Below are 24690 nucleotides of genomic sequence, written 5' to 3'. Positions count from 1 at the left end.
GTGGTGGAGAATGAGAATGTGAGATTGGAAGCCAAATTATAAACTCATTTCAACTCTTGGCCTGCAGGCGCTGGAATAACATTATTTGCTGTCAAGGATGGAAAACAACTCCGATTCGGGTCCAAGTGATTATTCCACTTTGGCATGGCCGCCTTCCTGCCAACAGCAACTATGTCCTTGGACAGAGATTAATTAGCCAAGCAGGGACGGAAGTATCGGTGGTGAGAGCAAGGCCAGGGGAGGTGGAGCTGCAGCCCTGAGTCCCCCTGGTCGCCGCGGAGGGCACCGTCCCTGTCCCCCAGAGGACGGCCCAGAGCAGGCCCAGCGCACTTTAACCTCAAACCCACCGTAAAGTGGGAGGCGGGAGCGGATCCCAAGGGACGTGGCGTTGTTCTGTTCACAGGGATGCTTCGGAGAAAACCTTCAAAGTTAGGCGCCGGGAGGAGCAGAAATGTGTCAGATCCGCTGTGGACACGGCCGCTGTCCCCATGAGAAAGGACAAGCGGCGGCGGCCCGCGGGCTTCTCGGTCCTGTCTTGGCTTTCTGGCCCCTCTTCACTCCTGCATGTGACACGGGAACAAGAGTGTCGCTTGCTTTTCGCTGTCCCTTGAACTATAAAGACGGCGTGAGACCAGACCGCGAGCACTCTGGGGGACTGGGACCGCTCACCCATCGAGGACAGCGCTGTATGGTCATGAACGCTTCTCTGACGGGAGGCCCAGCCCCTTTCCAGAACGTTCTCCGGCCTCTGCTTCCTGAACGTGCTCTTGTCCCTCGTTTCCCTCTGCTTTCACCTGCGTTGACACATCTGTGGCCTCCAGTGTCGTTCCTTCCAGGCAGGGGTGGCGCGGGGCGGTCGCCGTCCCCGCCTTGCCGCTCTCTGCCGGGACCTGGGGGGGCGCCGGGGGGGCGGGCCGCGCGGGGGCCGGGGAAGCTCGCGGACGCGTGTGCGCCCCTCCCCGCCGCGTCCGCCCCCGGGACAGCGCCAGCCGCGCGCAGGACCCGGGCTGGGGGCGGGGCGGGGCGGGGGATGCGCCCGGAGCGGGGCGTTCTAGGCGGCCCGGGACCATTCCGAAGCGCGCGCGCCCTTTCCGCCCCTCGGGCGGAACTTGAAGGAGGATTTGCTCTTTTGTAACATTGGGTTCCATGAAAACATTAAAAAAAGAAAAAGAAAAAGGAAAAGGAAAAAAAAGGAAAGAAAAGAAAAAAGCGGTGGCGCCGCATGCGGTCCTTGCCGAGGGGGCGGCACTTTCGCTCCTGACCCACGCTGGACGCCCAGGGACTTCAGCGAGGACGCAGCGCGAGCCGAGCCGCGGGTTCAGGAGCAGCGCGCGGGCAGCGAGCGCGTTTCTCTCAGGCTAGGTCGGCTTTCCGGTGTGTGTGGAGGGGGTTCTTCTCAGGCTGGGGGCGGCCCTCACGCGCACTCCTGCGGGGCTTCAGCCGTTTGTTTTAAACCGCGCGTGTGCGCGCGTGTGTACAAATATTTTGTATTTTATCCATTACAATAGGGAGGGGGAAACACCGTCCTGGGTGTGGGGGGTGAATCGTATTTTATATCCTAAACGATTTAAATTTCTACCATTTTGTAATATCACCTAGAGCGGAGACATGGGAATTCACAGGGGGCTCCTACTTCTTATTTTTATTTTACTTTATTTTATTTTCTTATGTTTTAGATTCCTTTCCGTTTCACGGGAAGAAGCCCAGGTATTTTCACGCAGAGGAGGGACGATGTAGCTCCAGGCTCAGCTTCTCTCCTCATACTTGCAGGTAAGCGAGTCTGGTCATCAGAGATGGCTGAAGAAACAGACTTTGGTCCGGTCTGCGTTGTATTCTGTATTCTGGTTGTGTTGGAAATGTGTCCAACTTCATTTTACTCTCAATAGCTTGGCTAACAACAAATTATTATTTTAAGATAGGAATACTTTTTTCAAAGTAGTTAAATTATTTGGCTGCCTGGAATCTTTTTATTCACTTTGGAAAGCTTGTAATGTGCATTGAATGTTACCAACTTCTTTAGAATTTTCTTCTCACTGTGGCAAGTGACTTAAACCAGTAATGTAGTTAGAAGAATGACTTAATTCTTCTTAAAAAATATTCGCTTGAGTAGGAAGAGTTGTTCTCTTTTTGGAAGTTGTGACAGACTATTCAGCTTTCTCAAATAGTTAGCCCATAATCAAATGGGCATCATCATTCTGACTGTGCCACAAAATAGTTCTTTAAGTAAAATAGTTTAGGAAATTGAAGAACGATCTTCATTTCTAACTTACATCATAAGGGTATACTTTCTAGAATCTTGGAGAATAGTAGCCCAATGGATTATATGGTTGGTTTTCATCTAGGGACAAATATAAAGCTATGGAACATTGTTGTAGGTCTTCTCTTATAACCAGTAATTTTGAGTTTCACTGCGATAAGATATTTCATTACATTTGGCAAGACTAAAACTTAAAAAAGAAAGAACCTTAGGGACATCATTAATGTTGGAATGCAACAGTATGAAATCTGAAGTTGTATACACGACTTCTGTCTTCAACAGAGCAAACCTTTTCTAGTTTTCTTTAGAAATGGCTCAACAGACATAACAGTAAAAATAGGTAAGCTGTGCTCAGCATATGTGCATTTTCAAGAAGCCCCTCTCACCTTTCCTCTTCATTTAACAAATTTCTGTAGAGGTTTTGTTCAGGATTTGCTTTGTTTTGTTTTTACTTTTGTCACCCTGATTAAAATGAAAGAATGGAACTCAAAGCATCTGATTTGATTTTACATAAATGAACTGCTTTGCATTAAAACAATGGAGTGTGCAGGAGTATAAAAGGGATTGTAACTGACTTACTATTAATAGAAAAATAAAAATGATCTTGGCCAAAAATTGATAATACAAACAAAAATAAAAGAATAATTCTTCACCAATTCTTTTCTGAGTAGAAAGTCATGTGGCTATCAGGCCTAAGCAATTCAGGGCCAACTTGAGGGACATACGAAATTATTCTGATCTTTGGTCTCAGGATGTTTCATGTTTTTGGGGATGGCTTGGATGATGTAGAAAACAGTGTCAGTAGAACATCATGTAGACCCTAATTATTAAAATCTTGAGGTAAGAGTAGAAAAGAGCCAAGTCAATTTTACAAGATAGAGAAGCGGTAGAAAGCTGACTAAGGTCGAGCTGGGTAAAGGCAAAGTTATAGGATGTTTGTGCTCTAGTCCAAAGCTGTTAGAGTAGCAAGACGTGTAAGGCTTGGGAGGCCAACGGGTGGAGCTGCAGCCCAAGTGGGGTTTTAGTGGTGCTCACAGTGCTGTGGACCCCTGGGCAGAGAGAGGGGAAGCTGCTAAGGAGCCAAGGCTTTACCTGGTCAGTACCAACTTGGGAAAGCCACCCTTCCAGGCATGTACCTTTACAGATTGAGGCCTTTTTAGACTGAGGGACTTGACTGTCCCTCAGCAGTGGTCCTTTCCCAGACTTGCAAGAAAAAAAAAAGGGACTTAGGAGAAGAGTGATGGGTTGTGTTCTTCCTCTGGTGGCAGACACACCACACCAACACCTAGTGAGCATGGAGTTCAAGCAAGGACAGTTCACTTGTTGATTCAAATATGGACCATAAAATGTTGGCAATAAGGATGTTCTGGTGTCGCAGACACATCCTTTGCAGAGCCTATGGCCCCACACCGTTTCTTCCCCATCCCCTGCTGCCCGCCATGTTGTCACCCCTACTCCGTGCCCTGTTGATATGTTTCCTGTCTCTCCCTACCCAGAAGTGTGTGGCATTTCCACACATGCTAATTCCTCTCCTTCTGACGAGGGGAAGGTGTGCTCCAGATCACACCTGCTCCGTTTCTACTTTCTGCCCCTCCCCCACTCACTGTGCATGTGGAAGCTCTGGTGGTCTTCACACTTCTCTTTCTCCTTGCCCTATTTTCTTCCTTGCTGCTCTCCTGGGGAACTTTTCTCACCCGTCACCACCAATTCCTACAATGAGCATCACCAGCATTCAGAAACAGCTCCTAGGAGGCCCTGATGACAGGAGTGGAAGGGCCAGTCAGTAGGTGGAAAAGTGAAGAAAGGATGTCTCCTGGTCCCTGCCCAATGCTTCTGCTTGGTCACAGCTCTTCATCCCAGGGTCTCTCGGAGTCTCCTCTGAGCTGGGCACAGGCCTTTCCGTTCTCATGTTGGTGGTCTAGTCTGTTCCTTGGGGAGTGTCTGAGGGCATAGAAACTCTCTCTGTAGACAGATAACCTTGTAGGTCCTTTACAGTTCCGGGAGCTCTTGAAACTTGACCACCAGGTAACATAAGATGGTGGTTGGTTCAGTCCTTTTTGGGGTGAAGTGGGCATGATAAGTAAATACTAATATGAAGCTATCATATAGGAACTTGGCACGTTGCTCATATTTGAAAAAACAGAGACGTGAGTAGTTTGTGTTTTATGAATTTTTGGATATGTTTTCAACTTTTAAAACATTTCCATTTAATGGCACGAAGTGTGACACAAAGTCTGTAAGCTTTTAATGAGTGTCAGCTTTCGCTGCTGCAATTTTAATTTATACTCCTGAGCCACAATTTGTTTTCAGCAGTCGAAGCTACTCCAGGCAAGCCTGGGCCGGGAGACTCACACTGGCACCAGAATGGGTACGGAGTGATGCATGCCTTCTAGTGGGTTTTCCTTTCTTTCTCTTGATTGACACTTAATTAGGCCTTGTGTTTTGTCTTTTCTGTTCTCTTTTGGGGCTCTGCTTATTGAGATTCCCTTTCCATCGACTTAGTTTCTCTCTCCCAAGCTTGTGCTTCAGCCTCTCACATCTGCGGCTGGTTCTGCTGTCCCAGACTCCCTTCCTGTCTAGGACTTGGCCCTGGAAGACCTTTCCTGAGCCCCAGCAACTGAAGGGCTGGGCCACTGTGCCCCCCATCACCTTATTTCCTCCACCGTTTACTGCTGTTTACCAGTTAGACAGCTGTCCCGAGGCCAGCACTATCCTCAGAGGAGGCTCGGTCTCTGCAGTTTCAGCACGTCGCCTGTGTTTGTCCTTATTTGTAGCCACAAACAAGTGTTTGGATGACTTTGCGGTATCGAAAACCCTCGTCAGAACCTAGTAATGTCAGTATTTTAGTTTATTTTTAAGATTTTATTAATTTATTTATTTGACAGAGAGAGAGATATAGCGAGAGAGGGACCACAAGCAGGGTGAGTGGTAGAGGGAGAAGCAGGCTCTCTGCCAAGCAGGGAGCCCGATGTGTGGCTCGATCTCAGGACCCTGGGATCATGACCTGATCTGAAGGCAGATGCTTAATGATTGAGCCACCCAGGTGACTTGCAGTGTCAGTATTTTAATTTGCTGAGTGGTTCGTGGTATACCTACCTTTCCTTTACCTTCTTCTGTCTTAACTTGCGTATTTTCAGAGCTACTATGGAGGCGGGAGGGGAGGGATTTGAACCCAAGTGTTCTGACTCCAGCATCAGTGCCCACTTAGTTTCATGTGTTAGAAACATAAGTCCAAGAAGGTTGGCTTCAACCCACCTGGCCATCCACAGATAAGCAGATAAGCAAAATGTGGACTATACACATCGTAGAATAGCATTCTACCTTAAAAAGGAAGGAAGTTCTGCCACACGCTACAACATGAATGAACCGTGAGGACAGGATGTGAAATAAGCCAGTTACAAGAAAAAATATTGTAGGTCTCAGCTTAAGTCTTCAGGTTAATAAGGACAGAAAGTGGGCTGGTGACAGCAAGGGGCGGGGGAGGGGAGAACGCAGTGTTGTCTAATTGGTAGAGTTTCCATTTTGCGAGACGAAAACTTCTGGGGTTTGTTGAACAACACTGTGAATGTACTGAATACTTTTAAACTATATACTTAAAAATCATTGAGATGGCAGGAGCATCTGGGTGGCTCCTGTCGGTTGAGTGTCAGACTCTTGGTTTCAGCTCAGGTCATGCATGGTCTTGGGGTCCTGGGACTGGGGCCCCTGGGGCGGGATCTGTGGTCAGCACAGAGCCTGCTTGTCCCTCTCCCTTTGCTCCTCTTCATGCTCTCTCTCTCTCTCTCTCTCTTTGTTTCTCTCTCTCTCAAATAGATATATGACAAATCTTAAAAATCATCAAGATGGTGACTTTTATGTTATATGTGTCTTACCAAGTTAAAAATAACAAAAAGTCAAAGACCTTGGTTTTAAAAAAGATAATTAATCCTTTAAAAAAGATTGAATTTCTTTGATTTGGGGACTTTTCCTTCCTTACGTTTTATTTTTCATTTGCTCAGATCTTTAAATCACTTTTTATTTAACATGTATTATGTAACCAAAACAGACCAGATTTACATTGATAAGATCTTTGGGCTTTACTTCCAGACCTTGTTATTCCTTTTCTTATCTTTGCCTACATTTGCAGTTAAAATCTGATTCAAAATTATCCACTTTCTCACCTGTTTTTCTTCAATAAAGATAATAGGATCTTACTGCTCATCTAGAAATACTTGTATGACACTTAAAAAATTACTTATATGATTAAGGGCAGAAATGTTTGTTCTGTCACAAGACTCCAGGCTTTCATCTGATTGCTCATAAGGAGCCAGCTCATAAGGAGTCAGTCTTTTTTTTCCCCCATCACACTAATGGATGTTTTATGTGGAAAATCATGACTCTAAAACTAAATAACATTCTGGTGCTTGAAAGAGCACAATTTCAAATGTTCACCTGACACCCAGGAAGCAGCTCTCTTTTTACTCAAAGGTTCTGACCCAGTGTGTAATATCTTTCCTGAAGAATTTAAAATGAAACTCGAATCCTGTCAGCCTAGGGACATGTTTGTGGAGGAGGGAAGGCAGGGATTTAATTCAGGAGCTGTGTGTAAAGGTTTGAGGGAAAAGTGGGGATGAAAATTAGAGGTGGAGGTGGGCACTGGAAAGAATTATAACTGTGTGGAAACTTCTAGCTCAGTTGTTACTTAGATTTTTCTTTCTTTCTTTCTTTTTTTTTTTTTTTTTTGAGAGCCCACATGAGGGGAGGTTTGGGGAGGTGGGTGGTGGGGGTAGAAGGAAAGGTCAGAGGGAGAGAGAATCTTGTCCTATGTGGGGCTCATTCTCACTGACTCTGGGATCAAGACCTGATCCTAAATTGAGTTGGATATTTAACCAACTGAGCCACCCAGGTGCCCTGTTACTTAGATCTTTTAACATTATAGACAGGATTGCATGGTTAGGGCCACCAGAAAACACTAAATTCTTCTTTACTATTAGGAAACCATCTAATTCAAATTGTTACATTAACATTTTTTTCCTAAGGCTCCTTAAAAATATGTGGCAATTAGAAATATTAATATTTACACTTAAATCTTTTAATAAGGAGTTGCATATTTTCAACTCAAACAAATGAGGCTTTACTACAAGTTAGAATTTAAATACACTTTGGGGTTATGAAGTGTCAGTTCTTGGATTGGAATTCAGTTTCTGGTGAATGTGCCAGTCATCTGCAGAAAAATGAGAACAGTAAAGTGATGTCTTTCAAAGAGTTAATACTCACTCTGAAGGAATAATCTTCACTTTGAGGCTCTGGTCTTTTTTCTTATGTTTTAATATTTAAAATATCTATTCTTTTAGACTATAATGATAATTAATATTTAAAATTCTATTTCTTGACAAATTAAAATGTTGGATATTATTTAGGATTTTTGCTTGTAAGAAACAGGAAAGGTATATTTTGGAAGAATGTCCCAGAATTGATAGAAGAACCAAAATCTCATATATAATTAAGACTTGCAGCCAGGGCTACTTGTTTCTATCACTAAATGTGTTTTTCTACATTTATAAAACATGTGAATAACCAACTTAGTCCCAAGCATGTGGGATCCATGCCAAGGAATAGAGGTCTTGACAGAGAGGGAGAAAAGGATTAAATTAATAGCATTTGACTTTTATGATAATTTTTTTATAGCCAAGTGAAATAAAGCACTTACCTGTAGCCTTGGACCATTGTCCTAATTGGAATCCTGACCTAAAATTGGAATGTGGATTAGGTGACTGGGTGAAGGTTGTGTTGTTTTCATCATCTAGCTCTTCTTGCCCTGAAGTCGTGTGGTGGGTTTCGAGTTCGTATTATTGCTCATCTCACTGCAATTTGACTCATGGCATCTTAATTATTATCTTTAGTACTTGGAAGCCAGATTATGGATATCACCATTGCCTGCCTTCTCTCCATCATTTGATGCATTGACCAGTGTCTTTTATTTATTTTTTTAATTTTTAAAATTTTTATTTATTTATTTTTAAACATTTTATTTATGTGTTCGACAGAGATCACAAGTAGGCAGAGCCACAGGCAGAGAGAGAGGGGGAAGCAGGCTCCCTGCTGAGCAGAGAGCCCGATGATGTGGGGCTTGATCCCAGGACCCTGAGATCATGACCTGAGCCGAAGGCAGAGGCTTAACCCACTGAGCCACCCAGGTTCCCCGACTACTGTCTTTTAAACTCGAACTTCCCTTGGCTTACATAAAATGACAATAAGCTCTTATAGTTTTTCCCTACTTGTCTGGCTGATCCTGCACAGTCCCCTTCCCATCACTTACATATTGGTGTTCCCTAGCGTTCTGTACTCTCTGTCTTTTCACTCTATACCTCTGTATTATTTCTTCTGGTCCAAATGGTGAACTTTCATCCACTTCCTGCTTCTTTCTAACTTGTCTCCCCCAGCTCACACGACTCTTTGGGGCTGCAGACTCCTGGCCATCTCTACAGCATACCCCACCAGTGCCCTCTACTCAGTGTCCCCAGCTGAGCTGATTAGGTTAGAACCAGGTGAGGGGATCCTGTTTCCTCCTTCTCCCCAACTAGCATGCTACTCTCAACAACCCAGCACTTGTCTAACTTGGACCCAGGATGAACAAACGTAAGTGATAACTAACTACCAAGTTGTGGATGAAAATGAGTGCACACATGAGTGAATTTCTTAGAATAAAGTTGCCAAGTGGAGTCATGTTCTCAGCAATACTTCAGACTGTTCTGAAAAGATGATGCTGTTGAAGCCCCACATGCTGGTGTTCTAGGAGTCAGTGGCAGGGGCGTGAATCCCCCACACTGCAGGAGAGATCCTTCGAAGGGGGGAGATCCTGTCCAACCTCGGTTCGAAGAATGCCACAGTTATTCAGGGGTATGGCTTTCTTCTCTGTGTCTCCCACCTTGGGAGTCCAAATTTGAAGCCCTCAACACAAACGGTAGACTTCTGGCTCTGATTTATTTCATACTTGTATGCCCTATGAGACTAGCATTTCAAATAGGCAACAATGACAAAAAGTCATAAGCAGGAGAACTCCATTGGATAACAAGGACATTATAATACCACCCTCAATAGATCCTAGCCAGTGAGAACTTAGCACAGACACTATTTCTCTAAATTATTATTTGATTCTGAGGAACATGAAATAAAGTTCCTCCAAGCAGACTTTAAAAAATCCAGTAACTCATTTCCTTCCAGAATGTTGATTACCTAATATAAATACTACCCACAATCGTTACCCTTTCTCACAGTATGCCAGTGCACTCAGTCAACAAATTTGCTGAGTGTCTCCTAGGCACTCGGCAGTGTTCTAGGAGTTGGAAATACAGAAGTGAACACGAGGTGAAAGTCCTTGCCCTCATGAAGCTCTTATTCAGGATCTAGGAGGCCAGATATTTAGCAAGATAACTGGATTTTTGACATTTCTATTTTCTTCCGAGGTTTACAGACTACTATAAATCCTTGCTTTCTCTGATCACAAGAATTGTGGATTGGTAGAGCAGAAAGAAATGGATCCAGCTGCTCTGTGCATGGCGTGAATTTCGGGCAGGTAGGCAGGGAACCTCGAGCCTAGCTACCCATGACCTGCGATGACTTTTTCATGTCCCTGAGCCTCAGTTTTCTCGCCTGTTAAACAAGTACTGTTTTCAAATCTGATTCAAGCATGGTAGTTAAAGGGTGTTTGGGAGTTCTGGCTGACACCATGACTGAGTGGGCCCAGGAATGCTGAGTAACTTCATGTCATGGACAAGCTTAGTCCAGGTCACAGAGGTTCTGAGAGCTGGGCTGGGAACAGGATCAGAGATCTGTATTCAGTTTGGGGCTTTTTGTGGATTCCATGCCATTCCATCCTTTTCAGGATTGTAACATGCTCTCTGATTCATTTGGAATAGGCTAGGTGTGTTTGATGGGAAAGCTGTCCACCAAAATCTGCACACTGGCCAGAGCAGGGAGCTTCTTGTTATCATTCTAAAGCTACCTTGATTTGCACAATATCCCCTGATTTTTATTAAGAAAGTCTTTTCATAGCTGAAGCTCAAATACATAAAATTGAAATTATTATGTCAACTAGATCTAATTTCTACTAGGATCTAGTTAATTTGCATAGCTATTTTTCTGATTATTCAAAGTTACAAACCTTATTACAACATTGGTTTGGAGGAGATTTATAGCATCCAAAGCCCAAAGTGAATAATGCCAAAATATTTTACAAGCAAATCATTAATCCATAGAAAATAAGCAGCTTATGGGGAGAATAATATGCGAACCAAACCAGAAAGGTTACATAAGGAAATCTTATCAAATAAACAGTGTACTGAATAATAATTCTTTTATTCATTGGTAAGGAGGGTATAATGCAATAAGTCTCCAAGAGGTAAAAATCAGGCCTCCCTACCTGAGAGGCATCATAAATGAAAGAAGCAACATTCATCTTTTGCCAGTTCGGCTGAAACATCATCTCCGCCTCCTGTCTGTATATGGTGAAAGTATCATCTTTTTCCTCATGGTCATTTAACCCCCAACCTGCCCTCCTGACATGTATTTGGGTGACTGAAAGGCTCAAGAAGGATTACAAAACATTCCAGAAAGAGTCTTTTACCTGTCAGTGGTTTCCACACTGGGGTACCAAGGGAATCCGTAGCTGTGCTTTGGAATATTGTAAATTTTCAAGCAAAGTATGCTAGATCTCTGTTAGCCATTGTGCAAACCACTAGGTAGTTCATACTTTCAGCATTAGATTGATCCCCGCTCCTTTTGATGATATCACATCTTTGGGAAACCACATTTTCAGCAGTTACTGTGATGAAAAGTAACTGCTACACAAAATTAGGTGTGGTATCTAATCTGGTCCTAAGATCTGAGAAGCACTGCAGTGCCTGCGAGAGGCACACATGCCTTTGGTCAGTGATGGTGGTGGGGGATGAGGCAAAAGCTGTTCTGTTTCTTTCAGTTCATTGGATTCTTCTCTCGAACAGCTACTAAGTTGTTAGGACATAAATACTCATAAGCTTGTGGACCTAACTGCTTAGTGGAAAAAAAAACAACAACCCACCATTAACCATTTCTTTTAGTCAAGGAGTGTTAGAAAAATTAATGAGACCCGAATGGCACCCTGCGCTGAGAAAGTGAGACCTTGGGCCTAACTATTGGTCAGTCTCCAAATTGTACAGCAGAGAGCAAAGTTTTGTTTTCATAGAGCAGGTATTTGAAAAAGGGCTCGGGTCCTAGGCCACCTCCTTGAGCTGTCACAGAGGCAGCAACAGTGGCAGGGGTCTCTGGAGAAGGGTCAGGACCGCTAGAGGGCCTGTGCCCCACCAAAGATGCCTGTCGCCATCTTTGTTCCTGGGGGGGTTGTTCAGATACGGAGGGAGGAATGACTGGATATGTATAATGAACATGGGCTAGAGCTAAAGATATATTTTCATATAGTCTGCGTTTTTTTTTTTGTTTGTTTGTTTGTTTTGTTTTGTTTAGTTTTTTTACTAGAAACTTGGGAGTGTAAACTCTTGGAATAATTCACAGTGCTACAGAATACAAACATTCTGTAAAAAACCAGCACCAGTTACTACAGTTCCCTTTCAGGCCTTAAATCCATCAGTCTTCATCCAACTGAGGTTTGCCCTAAAATAAAGATCAGATGGGAGCCTCCACAGGAGCCAAACATCTTGATTATAAAAAATCGAAGAATGTTACTTTTTTTATGGGGAAGAAACTGACTGATAGGTATCAAAACACAAGGGATGAAAATTAGAACCAAGTGTTGAGTTGTTTGGAGTAACATCCTAGGTGGGGAAAAATGGGAAATAGGATCTTCATTGCCTGGTTCTGAAGAAATCTCCAGTGGACTCAGCCCTGGGGCAGGAGTGCAGGAACGCAAACAGCTTTTGAAATGAGTATGTTTGTCAGGCTGTCCTTTAGGAAACTTCTAGAAACAGTTAATGGGGGACAGTTACATTAGACCATCACTAACCCAAGTGGTTTCCAGATTTCTAATACCATAGAATGCTTTTTTTAAAATTTATTTTTATTTTTATTTTTTATTTTTTTTTAAATATTTTATTTATTTATTTGACAGAGATCACAAGTAGGCAGAGAGGCAGGCAGAGAGAGAGAGGAGGAAGCAGGCTCCCCGCTGAGCAGAGAGCCCGACATGGGACTCGATCCCAGGACCCTGAGATCGTGACCTGAGCCGAAGGCAGCGGCTTAACCCACTGAGCCACCCAGGCGCCCCTAGAATTCTTTTCAAAAGGAGGTTTTTTTGTTTTTGTTTTGATGATCAGATAAGCTTAGAAAATGTACTCCTTTTTTGTAGGGTACGTTGCACCTTGGCCTATTAAAGATTCTGGCCTATTAAAGTAAAGACAGAAGTTTAATTCAACTTCCTCATTCCCAGGTTTCTTCTCCACAGAACCTTTTCCAGCCCTTTCCCTTTCCCTTTCCCTGCCTTTTTAAGAACGCTGTCCCACCATCCAGCCTTTGAGAGGTGCTGCCCACTGCCCATGATGGAAAGAATCTGATTCTGAGTTAGATTTCCATCTCCCTAGCTGTCGTACATTAAGCCAGCATTTCTCAACATTTGACTTGGCATTTACAAGCATGTACAGATGCCCCAGCCTGTCCCCAGAGTTTCTGGGTACCAGGGGTGTTGCCGGTTGCCTGCATTTTCGAGAAGCTCTTGCAAGGGGTCTTAGAGGTTCCAAGATTGAGAGTTGCTTTGCTGGGAAGAACTTTCAAGTTTCCATTTCTTTTCCCTAAGGTTGCAGTAGGTACCTCCACAAGTCTTTTTGATGTTGGGCACGTTTCCTGAAGGGAGCTGATTTCACGTTGAAAACAGACTGCTGCGACGCTGTGTCTCGCAGTGTCTCAACCTGTGGGCCTCTCCCTGTTGCGGGGTGCCTGGACCCCGGTGCTGCTCCAGTGCAGGTGTGCTCCTGAGGTCGCGGGAAGGCTGCTCGGGGTTAGGGGATAGAGAGGACGAGCCCCACCGAGGAGCCTGTTCCTGAGCTCCTCAAGTGGGGTGCCGCTCAGACCTGGAACTCTGCTTTGTCCGTAAGCTGATAACTGGGTCATGGCGAACTTGACTTTGTGTTCTCTTGGAGAAATATTCTCTGTTATGAGTCTTCTGGTCTTACATCTCATGGCCTGACATTCTCTAGAATCTCTGTTCCTCCTCATGATATCATGAGAAGTGAGGCAGGAAAGAGCTGAGGAAAGTGAGTGGGTTTTTATGGTAACCAGTCAGGGAATTAACACAGGGGTAGTGAAGGGATGTGATGAATCCATCGGCTGTGGATTTTTCCACTAAAAATAACTGAAAGGGCCCAGGTGAGAACATAGGACCCTGAAACCAAGGCAGAGTCTACTGGATGTCCCCACACTGTGAAAGTGATGTGGGAAAAGCCCCAGAACCAAATGTTGAGTCAGAAGCAAGAGAATCAAGCTTTGCCCATGGTGGATGAGTTGCATTGCTGAGGTCCTTTTGTCTTTTACTTTCTTCAGTCATACGTGGCCCCCTGGCCTGGCCCCAGAAATTATGCTCATAGTTACTGGAGATTGTCAACTCGGATGGAAAGCAGCCCCCTTCCCGTTCATCAGTGGCAGGGGAGAGAGACCTCTTACTGGTCTGCCTTCTCTCTTTGTAGTGGTCTGAAATGAGTCGCCTATGGATAGGTCAGAAGGAAAGGGAAGCGAAGTCTGCAGAGTGTTGTCAGCACACTGTAGTCCATTTCATATACATAATTCCCTCCGTTATTCCCCTCAACAGCCCTTGGAAGTACTTCTTAGTTCTTTAAAATAAAGATGAGACACAGAGGTTCAGAGAAATGAAATAAGTTTTCCAAGGGTTCACAACTCGGGAACGAGGGGGCCAGAATGCAGATCTGATTGATCCCGTAGTCCTCTTTGATGCCCCCCGGGCTCTTCTTGCCGTCTGTTCCTGATACCCTTGGCAGTGGTGCCTTCACACTTGCTCCTGGATATCTTCTGTGCAATGAGCTCGATAACAAGCTCTTGAAAAAGAAAATGAAGAGAAGCCTTCGAACACTTTCTTGCTTATTCTATATTGCTATAGCCATGAAACCTGGCATGCTTCCTATTACCAGTCCTTCTGGAAAGGACTCTGTGACAGAAAGGAATATGGTGGCAGATTCATTTTTTTTTTCTGAGTATATTTAGGTTATATTTCGTTTGATTTTATAAATAGTTGGTTTTCAAATAAGCAGTTAATAGTGTTCACTAGCAGTGTGTTTTATGTGTAAAAATGTCTAGAACTTTATCATGGCATAAAAATTTCCTGGAGGAAATAGAAAATCAACCGTGGGGTAGATTGCTAACATTAGTAAAATAAATACTAATCCAAGGTTAACTGTTAGCCTAAACCTTTTCTTAATTCAAAATCTGAGTGAAGCCTTACTTGATAAAAAAAAACAAAAAACAAAAAACCCACTTTATTTTAGCTCAGTTTGAAAGTCTAACGTGAAAATCACCATAGCCTTGCAGAATCGCAGCATGAATGATATTAACTGTCTCCGTAACTTAATGACGGAGTACCAGACACTGCTGCCCAGGAGGCACATGTCCATAAGCTTCCAGGTTTAGAGATCACACATTTTTCAACTGTTAGCTCTGGACGGTGATCATTTAATTCGAATCTCACATTCTGCCAAAGAGCCAAGTACAGAAGTGAGAGATCTTAAAACTCCTAAGGCTGGTGGGTGGCAGACAAGGCTTCTTATTCTCTTACCATAGGTAGTGGCGCCTTTAACTGGAATGTTTTTAAGAAACACTTTAGCCAAGCCCATTAGTGCTGTAGACTATTAGGCTTGGCCCAGTCTGTGCTTCTCCTGCGTCACTGAATCATAACTAAGCAACGTAAACATACCCCAGAAGCTGTGGGCTGAGCAGAGTGACAGTTGTCAGCGTTCAGCCCCGTTGCTTTGAGCTTTCTCAAATCCAGAGGAGGAGCAGGTGGCCAACAGAATTTGGAAGCCTTTGGAATGTTATGCCAGTTGCTCAGTTACTCCAGAGTGATCATCGGTTCTTTGTTGGCAGTTTCAACCCAGTTTGGAGGGTGTGTGGCTCGTCTTCTACAAGGTAGCAGGAAGGTGACGGCAGAGTTTAAATAAGCTGAAACGGAACGCCTGCAGGTGAGCCTAATCCTGAGCAAGGCTTCTAATCAAAGTAGTTGGATGGATAGTGATTGATAATTTTAGTGAAAATTTGAATGTAGGTCTCTGCTATTACGTTGTTTGGAATTACACTTGCTTATTATTATCAGAAAGCACCGAGACATTTGGTAGCCCGATTAGTTTTGGGAAAAGTCTCTTAGAATGGAATGAAATCATCTTACTTTTCATTTTAATGCAGAGGCTGGTCTGATACTGTATATACTCCCTGGTTTTACACTGGGTTCTGTGCAGTGCAGAGTGTTTTCTCCGAAGGACATGTGTTTTTGTCCAAGTCTGCCAACTGTGGTCTGATCTGGCTGTTGGTCCCCCTGGTCACTAGCACTTCCAGCTGAGAAGTCTTTTGATGCCTCTCACCTGTTTGAGGTGCCTCTGCACCTGTTTGAATGGCTGACTTTCTCCAGAGTGAGCTCACTAGTTTAGACTCTTCCTACTACAAAAGATAGAACATTCTGCTTACATCGGCCCAAGAAAAAAAGGGTACAGGCGCGGCTGGCTTCTGGGATTCTTTGATTCAGGACCTTAGATCACTTGGCTCTGCTCTTTGTACTGGCTTCATTTTTAGGTAGGGAAGAAAGGCTACAGCATCTAGATTTAAGTCTAGCTGAAGAGGGAGCATGCTTCTCAATTTCTTTTTTTCTTTCTCATTGTATCTCGTATTTTGTCAGATATATATATCTTATAATTACATAATATATGTAATTCTTAATTGAAGTACAGTTGATATGGTAAGTCTTAGGTGTACAGTGTGGTGATTTCACAATTATATACATAATGAAATGCTCACCATGATAAGTGTAGTCACCCTCTGTCACCATACAAAGTTATTGCAATAGTATTGACTATATTCCCCATACTGTACTTTGCGTTTCCATGGCTTACTTATTTTATAACTGGAAGTTTGGGTCACTTAATCCCCTTCACCTATTTTACCTGTCCCTTCACTCCCCTTTGTAAATCACCAGTTTGTAGTCTGTATTTATGGTCTGTTTCTGTTTTTTTTTGTTGTTGTTATTTTTTTGTTGTTGTTCATTTGTTTCTTAGATTCTACATATAGTGAAATCATACAGTATTTGTCTTTCTCTGTCTGACTTACTTCGCTTGGCATAATGCCCTCTAGATCCATCAGAGTGGTTGTAAATGGCAAGATCTCATTCCTTTTTATGGCTGAGTAATATTCCATTGTGTGTGTCACTGTGCGTGTGTGTGTGTGTGTGTGTATAAGAGTGTGTCTGTATCGCATCTTCTTTATGCATTCATCTGTTAATGGACAGCTTGTTTCTGTATCTTGGTTATTACAAATAATGTTGCAGTAAACATAGCAGTACACATATCTTTTCAAATTAGTGTTTTTATTTTCTTTGGAAAAATACCCAGAAGTGGATAAATACCCAGAAGTGGAATTACCCATACAAGTGGGTTGTATGGTATTTCTATTTTTAATTTCTTGAGGACCCTCCATCTTGTTTTCCAGAGTGCTGCACCTGTTTATAATTCCACCAGTACAGAGGGTTCCTTTTCCTTCTCTCTCAGTCTTTCCAGCATACCCCAAGACTGATTTTCATTAGCTTTGATTGGGTCATATGTCCATCTCTGAACTGTCACTGTGGCCACAGGATCGAATTACTCAGCTGGCCAGGTCTTGGTCATGGTTATCACTCCTGAGGATGGATGGTTTCTTTCACACATGAGCTAGGGAAGATGTTGATTTTAGTAGATACTCTCAGGATTTTTAAAAGAGAATGTCCGGACTTGAAGGGAAATGAGCAGCAGGGGCTCTTTTCCTCAACTTGCATACTAGGGTATTGCTGAAGTGCATTATAGGTTTTGAAAGGTCTAAGAGTTAGTCTTCCAATAGAAGTATTGATTTTTTTTCTCCCAACATTTCTTCTTTTGGTTTCTCTAAACCATCTGTGAAAACTTTAATCATGTTTTTCTATTATGCATTCATTCACCAGGACAGTATCTAAACCCCCAATAAATGGGGATGTGATTCCTAGCTGTGATTCCTGGTCACAGCCATAGCCTTCTTGAAAGGGCTAGGTGACTGGACACTTTTGTTTTTGATCTTGTTTTTCTGTCCCAACATTTTCAGGGCAATTTTCATTTGGGTAAGACAAATAGCTCCCACAGAGCCTGGGCTGGTAGATTATTATCACAATGTTAATTTTAAGCTTTTGCATATGATTTCTTTTCCTGTTAATAACTAAGACAAATAATTTTCTTAGTTGTTGAAAAACTCAGAATGAATTTCTGAATCCTTTGAAATGATGATGAGCTCACCATTCTTAAGTATCTATCGTAGCAGTATTCTATCTATTAAGAGATCAGTCTCATCACGCCATGACAATAACTCTTTTTTATTGTCTACTTTATGGGCCTTGGGTTCCTGGAAAGTAAAATTATGAGTATATATTAGCATACTGTTGATACTCAGTAGCTGGTGTATTTTCTTTATTTATTTTATCAGTTAGAGAAGCATCAGACTTCAATAAAAAGCTTTTCTTTTTATACACTGGCAGGTTTTTAAAACTGAAAACAAAAGAAGATAGAAAAAATTTGAATGCCATGATTGTTATCTTGCAGAATTCTGCTTCAAGTTAATAAAAAAGGAATTTAACTTTGGGACTTTAACAAGGCATTTTCTGAACTTTTATCCTTCATTTCACCTGATAGCAAAGTGGGTGAGAGAGGTTATCACACTTCCATATGATAATAACAAAGCTCTGAGTCAGGCCTGTAAGTACTGTTATATATACTATTATATCTGCCATTAGGAGTCTTCCCTCCACCCCAATCCTGGATGCTTCTAAGACTTTCTCTTTATATTTGGGTCTCAGCAGGTTTAGTAGGAGGGGCTTTGGCATGTTTGTTTTGTGTTTCCCTTAGTTGTGATTCGTACACTTCTTGGATCTGTAGCTCTATATCTTGAATCCATTTCGGCCTCCTGGTGACTGTCTTTGTGGCTGCTGCTTCTTTCTCCCCTTCTTTTCTTTTGGAATTCCAGTCTCACATGCATTAGTTCTCTCATCTGTGCTTAATATGCTACCTCAGCTCTGTTCTGTGTTTTCAGTTCTTTTTTTACCCTCTCTGCTTCTGTGCGGGTCTATCCTACTCCTCTTGCTCTGTATCTCACCAGCTGTTAAACCCATGTATTGAACTATTAATCTCAATTATTATTATATCAATTATACATAGATTCTAGGTACCTGATAAAATTCTCTATTTTTAATCTATTTTCTTAAACATTATGATTGTAATTCTATTAAAATTCCTTTTTGATAATTATAGTATGTAGATCACCTGTGGATCAGTATATTATCTGGTTTTTCTCTTAGTTTTTGGTCATCTATTCTTGTTTTCTGTCATGCTTTGTAATTGTCTATTAAGTACCTGACGTCATATGTGAAAAATTGTGGTGTCTCTGGATACTGTTATCTTCCTTCAGAGAAGACTGAAATTTTCTCTGGTGGACAGTTGAATAAGGCTATTCCCCTAGATTCAGTCAACAATGATGACGACTGGATTGGGGTTTCAGGCTTTTCTGTTTCTGTGTACCTGACTCCTAAGACATAGCCCATCAAGGGTCTTACCTGAAAGCCAGGGCTCCTGGTCCATGTCAGACCCTAAATTTCAAGTCCCAGGCAGAGTGGGATTGACAAAAACTTCTTAACTTTTTAGCCTCTTGGCAGTGGCTTTCTGCTTGTTTTCTCCTTTTACAACTCCTATATTTACAAGTCATATAAAAATTCAGCAAGTGCCTTGAATGCAAAGTCTGAGCAGCATATTTGGTTCATGTTCCCGGGGTTCCCTTTTCTCTGGGATACTGTCTGCTCAAGTCCTGGCTGTAGTGGTGGTCTGACCTCCATGTTCCATCTCTTCAACCCAGGGAGACTGCTCCAGGCTATGGGCTGTGTCTGTCTGCTTACCTCTTCTTCTCCTGCCCTTCCTCTCCTCTACTTCCTCCTCCTTTTCCTTCTTCTCTCCCTGTGCCCTTCTTCATTTGTAGTCCACCTTTTGTAGTTGCTCTCAGTGGGGGACTTAGTGTGATATTGCCCTTACATTTTGGAATTATTTTATAATCTGAGGGTTCTCACGAATGCCATATATCTGAAAGTATTGTTTATTCAGAACAAGGTTTTACTTCAAGCAAAGAGAGGGTATGCACATATTTTAACTGTTTTGAGGTAAAAAAAAAATTTCTGCTGATTGCCAGAAGTGGGGGTTAGGGGTAGAATGAAATGGGTGAAGGGAGTCAAAAAGTGCAAAGTTTCAGTTATAAAACAAGTCATGGTGGGCGCCTGGGTGACTCAGTGGGTTAAAGCCTCTGCCTTCAGCTCAGGTCATGATCCCTGGGTCCTGGGATTGAGCCCCGCTTGGGGTTCTCTGCTCAGCAGGGAGCCTGCTTCCTCTTCTCTCTCTACCTGCTTCTCTGCCTACTTTTGATCTCTGTCTGTCAAATAAATAAATAAAATAGTAAATAAAAAAAAACAAAAAAACGAGTCATAGGAATATAATATACAAAATGGTGACTATACTTTATTGAATATTTGGAAGCCACTAAGAGAGTAGACATTAAAAGTTCTCATCACAAGGGAGAAGTTTGCTAGCAAAATAGATACAACTAACCCTTGAGCAACATGGGTTTGAACTCTGTAGGTGCACTTAAATGTGGATTTTTGTTAACAAATGTACTGGAAATTTTTTTTTTATAGATTTAAAATAATTTGAAAAAACTTGTTGACAAACTGTGTAACCTAGAAGTACCAAAAAAATTAAGAAAAAGTTCGGTATTACTGAAAGAATATAGAACATAATACCCATAAAATACAAAATAGATGTTATTTGACTATATTATTGGTAAGGCTTCTGGTCAACTGTAGGGTATTAGTAATTGTGTTCTGGGGGGAGTGAAAAGTTATAGGCAGATTTGTAACCATGTGTGTTGGGGGGAGGGAGGGTTGGTATCTCTAACCTGCACATTGTTCAAGGGTCAACTGTAGATACAGAGTGGAAGAAATCACTTATGAACATAGATACAAAACTGCTAAGCAAAATATTAACAAACTGCATCCTTTAAGGTTTTTTAAAAAAATCACAACTTAGCTGGAATTTCTTATTCTAGGAATTTAAGGATGGTTTAGCATAAGAAAATCTTTTTTGTAATTTACTCATATTCACAATTAAATCTGAAAACCTTATGTTTATCTCAACTGATATAGGAACGTATATAATAAAATTCAACTTTCAACAAAATTGAAATTTCAATAAATTCAACTGTGACACTTAAGCAAAGTTTCCATTAAATGCAAAACAATTAATTACCTAAAAATAAGAAATAAAACAGTCCCACTCACAATAGCATCAAAACAATAAAATACTTCAGAATAAATTTAACCAAGGAAGTGAAAAGTCTGTACACCAAAAACTATAAGACTTTGATGAGAGAAATTGAAGAATACACAAACAAATGGAAAGATACTTTGTGCTTATTGATGATAGAATTAATGGGTCCATGTTACCCAAAACTATCTATAGATTCAGTGCAATCCTTATGAAGATTCCAATGGCATATTTTACAGAAATAGAAAGAAAACGTCCTAAAATTTGTATGTAACCACAAAAGATCTCAAATAGACAAAGAAATCTTGAGAAGGAAGAACGAAGCTGGAGACATCACACTGTCTGATTTCAAATTATATTACAAATTATAGTAAACAAACAACATGATTGGTATAAAGCACACATACCAATGGAACAGAATTGAGAACCCAGAAATAAACCTTCACGTACACAGGCAACTAATATTTCTCAAGGGAGTCGAGAACATTCAGTGGAGAAAAGATGGTCTTCTTTAATAAATTGTACTAGGAAAGTTGGATATTAATGTGTAAAAAATGAAATTAGACCCCTATATTATACCACTCACAAAAATTAACCAAAATGGATTAAAGACTTAAATATAAGACCTGAAACTGTAAAGCTCCTTGAAGAAAATATAGAGGAAAAAATCTGCTTGATATTAGTCTAGGCAGTGATTTTTTTTAAAGATGTGACTCCTAAACAACAAGTAACAAAAGTAAAAACAAGTAGGACTACATTAACCTAAAAAACTTCTGCACAGCAAAATAAATGCTCAACCAAAATGAAAAGTCAACCTGTGGAATGAGAGAAAATATTGCAGACCAAATGTCTGATAAGGGGTAAAGATCTAAAATATATAAGGAACTCATACAACTAAATATCAAAAAACCCAAATAATCTGATTAAAAATGGGCTAAGTACTTGAATGGATATTTTTTCCAAAGTAAGTATTTAGATGGGCAACAGGTATGTGAAAAGATGTTCAATATCACTAATCACCAGGGAAATGCAAACCCAAACCACAAATAGGTATCACCTCACATTTATTAGAATGACTATTATCAAGAAGTCAGTGGTGCTGGTGAGGATGTGGAGAAAAGGAAGCCCTAGTAGACTCTTGGTGGGAATGTAAATCGGTACGACTGCTATGGAAAAGAGTACAGAACTTCCCTGTAAAATTAAATATAGAACTACCACATGATCCAGTAATTCCATTTCTGGAAGTACATCCAAAGGAAACGAAATCGCTTTTTTTTTTTTTTTAAGATGTCATTTATTTATTTGACAGACAGAGATCACAAGTAGGCAGAGAGTCAGGCAGAGAGAGAGGAGGAAGCAGACTCCCCGCTGAGAAGAGAGCCCAATGCGGGACTTGATCCCAGGATCCCGGGATCATGACCCGAGCTGAAGGCAGAGGCTTTAACCCACTGAGCCACCCAGGCACCCCATGAAATCACTATCTTGCAGTGATATCTGTACCCCCCATATTTATTGCAGAACTATTTACAAAAGTTAAGACATAGAAACATGAATGTCCATCCATGAATGAGTAGATAAAGTAGATGTGTGTGTGTGTCCATGTCTCTGTGTGTGTGTGTGTGTGTGTGTGTGTGTAATGTATTATTATTCAACCATAAAAAAGAAGGAAATGTTACCATTTGCGACAACTTGGATAGCCTTGAGGGCATTATGTTAAATGACACAAGTCACACAGAGAAAGACAAACACTGTACAGTCTCATTTTTTATGTGGAACAGGAAAGAACAAAACTCAAGGAAACAGAGGACACACTGGTGGTTGCTGGAGGTGAGGGCTGGGTGAAATGGGTGAAGGTGGTCTAAATGTGCAGACGTCCACTGCTGGGGATGGGAGGTACAGTGTAGTGACAGCACTGTATTGTGTATTTTAAAGTTACTGAGATAGTAGATCTAAAAATTCCCATCACACGCAAAAAAATTGCAGCTACGTGAGGTGATAAGTATGTTAACTAAACCTACTATGCTAATCATTTCATAGTATATACATTTATCAAATCATTATGTTGGACACCTTAAACTTATACAATATTATACCAGTTATATCTCAATAAAGCTGGAAGAATATTTTAACTGTTTTTAGGTTAAAGTCATGATATATACTATTTATATTCATTAGCTTTTTCTTTGTTCATTATTAAATATGCTAGAAACTGAATATATTGCTGTGAACTAATTCAGCATAATTCCTGCTCTTGGGTATCTTATAGTCTAGTGGCAGAGCCTTTGTAAATAGTATTTTTGTTTCTCTTACCTCTATCTGCAGCTGTATATTAATTACAAACTCTAAGTTATACAGAGGAAAAGTAAACATAATTATTAAAAAAGAATAAAAGGGTAAATTTAGGGGAAAGTTTGTAGAAAATGTTCCCCTTTGGAAGTGTCAGTGGGAACCTGCATACTGAAAAGTAATAAACTAGACAAAGATAAGGGGAAGACCTTTCTAGAGGAAACAGCATGAGAACCAAGATTACAGGTCATTGGAAAAACTGACAAATTGTTGAACTGAAGAACTGAGCAAATGTGGCTTTCAGGAGGGTAGGCCAGGGACAGTGTCGTGAGATGACCTTGGAGCTGAGCCTTTTAGGCCATGCGAAGGACTCTGGAATTGTTCTTGAGTGCAGTTGGAAGCCACTCCAGGGTTTTGAGGAGGCAGGGTTTCGTGGTATAAGATGCTCGCCCTGGCTGCTGTATGGATAGTGGATTAGGAGTAGCGAGGGTGAAAGCAGGGACAGGAGTCGGGAATCTGTTGAGGGGTCCAGTCAAGGATGTAGTGGGTTGGGCTACAATTAGGTCAGAGGTGGAGCAAGTCGACAGGTGTAAGATATATTTTGGAATTATGAACAGAGGTGGGGGCTCCCGGATGCCTCAGTTAAGTGTCTGACTCTCAGGTCATGATCTCAGGGTTGTGAGATTGAGCCCCATGTCAGGCTCTATGCTGGGCTTGGAGCCTGCTTCAGATTCTCTCTCCCCTGCTGCCTCCCCCTGGCTCTTGCGTGCTATCAAAAAAAGAATGAACAGAAGGGAGTGAGCCAGAATTGGCTTCAGTGGTAATACCCTGTTTTCTAGCATGAACATCTGAATGGTCGTAGGCACCATTTACTGATATGGAGGACATAGCGGGACAAGGGATTTGGCAGGGGCATCAGGAAGTCAGCTTTTTTTTTTTTTTTTAAAGATTTTATTTATTTATTTGACAGAGAGAAATCACAAGTAGATGGAGAGGCAGGCTGAGAGAGAGAGGGAAGCAGGCTCCCTGCTGAGCAGAGAGCCCGATGTGGGACTCGATCCCAGGACCCTGAGATCATGACCTGAGCCGAAGGCAGCGGCTTAACCCACTGAGCCACCCAGGCACCCCAGGAAGTCAGCTTTGGATGTGTTAAACCAATAACACATTTGAGTGCAGAGGTGACGCAGGAAGTTGGATGAATGTGCCTGAAACCCAGAGAGTTTTAGGCAGGTTTAGGTTTAGGCAGAAGATAAAAACAACCATGAGAGTAGATAGGCTTGCCTAGGACAGGAAAAACAAGTCAGTCTTTGGGAACTTCCTCATGGAACCATAAGATAGATGAGTTGGCATTGGCAGAGAGAGGAAAAGAGCAGCCAGGAGGTGGGGGTTTCCAGGAGAGGCTGGGGAGAGGAAGCCAAGAGGAAGTGTTCTGTAAGGAAGGAGGGGGAATGATAGGCAGGATAGACCCCTCACAAGTCAAGTGAGAGGACTCAAAACTGTTCTTGGGATTTGGCAATCAGGCTTTGGAAAGGATATCAGAGTTGATCTTAGGAAGAATGGTTTATTTTATTATTTTTGTGCTAAGGTGTAGTTGACATAAACATTCTATTAGTT

General features: G+C 41.9%; 1 protein-coding gene across 4 annotated transcripts in view; it reads left to right on the top strand.

The window, feature by feature from the left end:
* The window catches only part of CSGALNACT1 (chondroitin sulfate N-acetylgalactosaminyltransferase 1), a 354308-nt gene that overhangs the window by 151925 nt on the left and 177693 nt on the right, over nt 1-24690 (top strand). For 2 of the 4 annotated variants that reach the window (XM_044225260.1, XM_044225262.1), the window contains exon 2: nt 1677-1770. The gene's annotated coding sequence lies outside the window, so the exon portion shown is untranslated. Of the gene's footprint in view, nt 1-1230; nt 1363-1676; nt 1771-15361; nt 15409-24690 lie in introns of those variants that run through there. The other 2 variants (XM_044225261.1, XM_044225263.1) reach the window with 2 other exon arrangements.

This window comes from Neovison vison, chromosome 11, assembly GCF_020171115.1.
Source record: "Neovison vison isolate M4711 chromosome 11, ASM_NN_V1, whole genome shotgun sequence".
NCBI classification, from domain to species: domain Eukaryota; kingdom Metazoa; phylum Chordata; class Mammalia; order Carnivora; family Mustelidae; genus Neogale; species Neogale vison.
This window is presented reverse-complemented; position numbering and strand designations above follow the sequence as displayed.